A 5,630-nucleotide genomic window follows, 5' to 3' on the forward strand; every position below is an offset into this window, starting at 1 on the left:
GGAAAAAGGGGGGTATAGCTCCGTCAGCCCGAGGAGAGGGAGACAGCCTGACTCCGGGGGGAGGTGCTGAGCCATCGTCTCCTGGGAAACGGGAAAGTCCCTTATCTGACTATGAGGTCAACACTCTGCAGGGTCCGATTACCCGGAGCAGAGCTCAAAATTTATACCCTCTAAGGGAAGTGGCTATGAGGATGGTAAACCAAGAGGGGCGTGGCCAAGTCCCAGGCATAGGGTATGTAGAAGTGCCTCTGAACTCCATGGATGTCCGTGAATTTAAAAAAGATATGGGGCATCTTTTAGAAGATCCACTTGGGGTAGCAGAGCGAGTGGATCAATTCCTAGGTCATAGTCTCTATACATGGGATGAGTTACAATCAATTTTGGGGATACTTTTCACCATAGAAGAGAGACGCATGATCCGAATCGCAGGCATGCGTATTTGGGAAAACCAGCACCCACAGGGTCCCATGGGTGATATAAAGTGGCCTTTGCAAAGGCCCAATTGGGACAATCAAACCCCACAAGATCGGGCTAACATGCAGGACTTGAGAGCTATTATAATTCAAGGAATAAAGGAGGCTGTGCCTAGAGGGCAAAATATGCACAAAGCCTTTAATGAGAATCAAAGGAAGGATGAGGATCCAACCACCTGGTTGGAAAGGCTAAGGAAAAACTTGCAATTATATTCCGGAATAGATCCTGATAATCCGGCAGGCCAAACCCTTTTAAAAGTGCAGTTTGTGTCAAAGGGATGGCCTGACATTCGGAGAAAATTGGAGAAGTTAGAAAATTGGCAAGAGAGAGGGTTAGATGAATTGTTAAGGGAGGCACAGAAAGTGTATGTGAGAAGGGAAGAAGAAAGTTATAAAAGGCAAGCCAGAGTGATGGCCGCGGTGGTGAGGAGTGAACAAGGAAATGCAAGAAGGCAAGAAAAGGAAAGTCAGCTTCTTCGGTCTGAGAGCTTGCGGGCTGAGAGAGAGTTTCACCCCCCCCAGAGAAGGGAAGGAAGAGATATGAGTAAAGTTGTGTGTTTTTATTGTCAGAAACCGGGGCATGTGAAAAGAAATTGCAGGCAGAGGATCGCCGATGAGAAAATGTTTGCCGAGGAATAGGGCTGTCAGGGGCTGTATTTGCTGGGGTCACATAAGACCGCTGTGCCCTTGATAAAGATTTGGATAGGACCCCAGCGCCAAGAATTTGAGTTCCTTGTAGACTCAGGAGCTGAAAGATCAACAATTCAATCCTTGCCATTAGGGTGCAAAATTTCCAGAGATACAGTACAAGTGATTGGGGCCAAAGGAGAACCTTTTGGAGCATCTGTGATTAAGGATGTACTATTTGAAACACCATCTAAATTAGGGGTGGGATCACTACTACTATTACCAGAAGCAGAATTTAACTTGTTGGGACGAGATTTAATGGTTGAATTAGGCATTGGGTTACAAATAAAAGAGAGTGAATTGCAAGTTAAATTATATACCTTGTCTACTCGAGACGAACAACAAATTGACCCACAGGTATGGTATACACCAGATACCGTGGGTAAACTTAATATTGAACCAATCACAGTTACTCTCAAAAACCCAGAGATACCGATTAAAATACAGCAATATCCAATATCTAACGAAGGCAAGAAGGGTCTGCAACCAGAAATAAAACGATTATTAGAACAAGGTATCCTTGAACCATGCATGTCTCCCTATAATACTCCAATTCTGCCAGTTAAGAAAGCAGACGGCAGCTACCGATTAGTCCATGATCTAAGGGAAATAAATAAAAAGACCATTGAGCGATTCCCAGTAGTAGCCAATCCGTACACTATCTTAAGCCAGTTGGGACCACATGATATATGGTACAGCGTCATAGATTTGAAGGATGCCTTTTGGACTTGCCCACTCGATGTAAACTGCAGGGATTACTTTGCATTTGAATGGGACGATCCAGAAACACATATTAAACAGCAACTCCGATGGACTGTGCTGCCTCAAGGATTCACAGAGTCCCCTAATTTATTTGGCCAAGCACTAAATCAAATTTTACAAAATTACCAACCAGGACCTGCTATAAAATTAATTCAATATGTAGATGACCTCCTCATAGCCGGACAGCTTGAAGAAGATGTTTGACGAGAAAGTATTAAACTATTAAACTTTCTAGGTTCTCAAGGACTGAAAGTGTCCAAATCCAAATTACAATTCACAGAACAAGAAGTAAAGTACCTGGGACACCGGTTAGTAAATGGGACCAAGAAATTAGATCCTAGTCGAGTCCAGGGCATATTAGATATGCCCCCTCCGAGAACCAAAAGGGAAGTCAGGCAACTACTAGGACTGTTTGGATATTGCAGGCAGTGGATTTTGAACTACAGCCAAAGAGTAAAATTTCTATACGAAAAGCTAACTCATGAGGGCTTGCTAAAATGGACAGAGCAAGATGATGAAGCTTTTCAAGTTTTAAAACAAGAATTAATTAATGCTCCTGTGCTAAACCTCCCAGATTTAACAAGGCCTTTCTGTCTGTTTGTAAATGTAGATGAGGGCACAGCGTATGGGGTGCTAACTCAGGATTGGGCTGGGAGCAAAAAGCCTGTGGCTTATCTGTCTAAACTATTGGACCCAGTGAGTAAAGGGTGGCCCACTTGCTTACAGACAGTAGCTGCAGCCGCTCTGATGGTGGGGGAGTCAATAAAAATCACCTTTGGAAGTGAGATCCGGGTATTTTCACCACATGACATAAGGGGGATTCTAGCCCAAAAAGCAGACAAATGGATTACTGATGCCAGGTTACTAAAGTATGAAGGAATGTTGGTGGCATCACCTAAACTGACTTTAGAAACCACATCTCTCCAAAATCCGGCACAATTTCTATATGGAACCCCCTCCACAGAACCACTGACACATAATTGCCTTCGAACTATAGAAGAACAAGCAAAAATTAGGCCTGACCTCGAAGAGGAAGCACTTGGGGAGGGCAGAGAACTCTATATAGATGGGTCTGCCAGGGTGGTAGAAGGAAAGAGAAAATCAGGCTATGCAGTGATTGGTGAAGGCTTTGAAGTACTTCAGTCAGGACCCTTAAGTCCTGCTTGGTCAGCGCAGGCTTGTGAGTTATATGCCTTGCTGCAGGCATTAAAAATCCTGGGCTCCAGTAAGGGAACAATTTATACGGATTCTAAATATGCTTTCGGGGTAATACACACCTTTGGAAAAATATGGGAAGAAAGAGGCTTGATTACATCTCGGGGAAAAGAACTAATCCATGAACAGCTAATTAAAGAGATCCTAAAAACAGCCAGGAAACCAGAGCGATTGGCTGTGGTACATATAAAAGGGCACCAAAAGGCGATTAGTAAAACTATCCGGGGTAATAACATAGCCGACCAGGAAGCCAAACGTGCAGCTTTACTAAATATAAGAATTGTGAGTAAGCCTGGTGACCCCTGGAGACATCCCCAGTTAAGTTGTGAGAGCTGCAAACAAGATCCCAAAAGTGAACCCTGTTATTCCTGTCTAAAGGAATTAGACCCAATGGATGCATTTGTGTGTAGCTGCTACAATCCTTACAGAAACTACTGCTATGCGTGTAATACAGATACTGAAGATCATGAGAAACTTGCCTACAACCCTTACTGTAGAGACATAGAATATGTTGTGCCAAAATTACTAACATTTACTATAAAAGAAAAAGAGAAACTAACACAAACGGGAGCAATTGAAAATCCAGAAGGGAAATGGATGCTGGCTGATGGGAGGGAGATCTTACCCAAGAGCATGGCACTTCGGGTATTAAAGAAATTACATGAGAAAACACACTGGGGAACACAAGCCTTGGTGGACCACTTTGCCAATAAATATATGTGTCTAGGGGTGTACAACCTAGCTAAACAGATAACTATGGGGTGTATAACCTGTCAAAGAGTAAACAAACAGCATTTGAGAAAAGCAGTCCCAGGGGGAAGGGAGTTGGCTCATCGTCCATTTTCACATGTGCAAGTAGATTTTACTGATTTACCCCAAGTGGGACGATATAAGCACTTGCTTGTTATCGTAGACCACCTAACCCACTTTGTGGAGGCCATTCCTGCAACTAGAGCCACGGCACAAACTGTTACTAAAACTTTATTGGAACACATAATTCCCAGGTATGGGCTAATTGAAGTCATAGACTCAGACAGAGGACCACATTTTGTCTCTAAAGTATCTAAATTAGTTGCAGATGCACTGGGAATCCGTTGGGAACATCACACACCTTGGCACCCACAAAGTTCGGGGAGGGTAGAGCGTATGAATGGAGAAATAAAAAAACAATTAACTAAATTAATGCTTGAAACAAAAATGAGCTGGGTAAAGTGCTTACCGCTAGCTCTATTAAACATCAGGACACAGCCTCGCTCAGATGTAGGAGCGTCTCCATTTGAAATGTTGTATGGAATGCCCTTTGATGCAGAAATCCCTGCAGATCATCCTAAAATCTCTGATGCTCATTTACAAGCTTATATTAATCAGTTGTTTAAACGGAGAGAAAAACTACGACAAAAGGGCTTGGTAGTTCAAAGACCTCCCCTCTGGATACCGATACACAAACTTCAAGTGGGAGACGAGGTACTAATAAAATCATGGAAAGAATCCACACTAACCCCTCAATGGGAGGGACCTTCTGTTGTCTTACTCACCACAGAGTCTGCCATACGAACTGCTGAGAAAGGGTGGACTCACGCCAGCCGTGTGAAGAAGTTCACCCGAGACCCGACGTGGCAGATCATCCCATCGCAACGGCCTGAGGACTTAAAGCTAAGGCTTAAGAAGCAATAAGCTTCCTATAACTCACATGAATCTTGTCAACATTCATTTAAAGAAGCCTGCTTACAGTTATAGATCTGGATATGCTCTTAGCCTATATGCACAAGATTATGTGGTTAAATGTTATGATACTAATTGTGATTGTTATCCTTTTGTGTGCTTTGTTTGCAAGGTATGTAATGAAAAGTGGTGGATCCATTGCAGAAAAGAGAGACCCCCCATCAGGGGTTTGTCTCCCTTGCTATAAAGCAGAAAGAGCTGAGACAATGCAAATGTTATAATTGGCACCTATCATGGGCAGATTGGAAAAGGGGTCTAAAGAATGGTGGGAGACCTTCGCCCATGGCATTCACCCCGACTTGTACTGTTATCACTCCGATAAACCCAGACCCATGGTGGCCGAGCTTGTTAAGAGCGAATGCAGAGTCAAACTTGCGCACTTACCCTGCTCGAAAGGAGCAGTCAAACACACAAACTGGATTAGTTACCAGAACCGCTGGAAGCAGCGGCACAGGTGCTTCACAGAGGTGTATCCTTGCTGCTGAGAAGATAGATACCCCTGTGGCTGGAAGCAACCCAGTCGACAGGCGAAGCAGAAGTGAGAAACCAAATGTGAGAATGCAACCTGGAAATAAGACTCTGAACTTCCTTTTCACGAAACGGAGTGAACCGGGGTATTTGCCAATCAAATTGGAGAATAATCTGACATTGTTTAAAATATCAAAGGCAGTGAGATCCTCCACTCAAGCCTTGCAAATATATTATGTGTTACTGATAATAGCCTGTTCCATGCCATGTAGCAATGCAGCCTTGACACTCTCACACCACCCA

The 5,630-nt window shown here is 43.6% G+C and overlaps 1 pseudogene; it reads left to right on the forward strand.

Moving 5' to 3' along the window:
* The first annotated feature begins 536 nt into the window (after positions 1-536).
* LOC146425640 (uncharacterized) lies at positions 537-1,164 on the forward strand (annotated as a pseudogene).
* Positions 1,165-5,630: the final 4,466 nt, after the last annotated feature.

This window comes from Lichenostomus cassidix, chromosome W, assembly GCF_008360975.1.
Source record: "Lichenostomus cassidix isolate B80296 chromosome W, HeHo_3.0, whole genome shotgun sequence".
In the NCBI taxonomy this organism is placed as follows: domain Eukaryota; kingdom Metazoa; phylum Chordata; class Aves; order Passeriformes; family Meliphagidae; genus Lichenostomus; species Lichenostomus cassidix.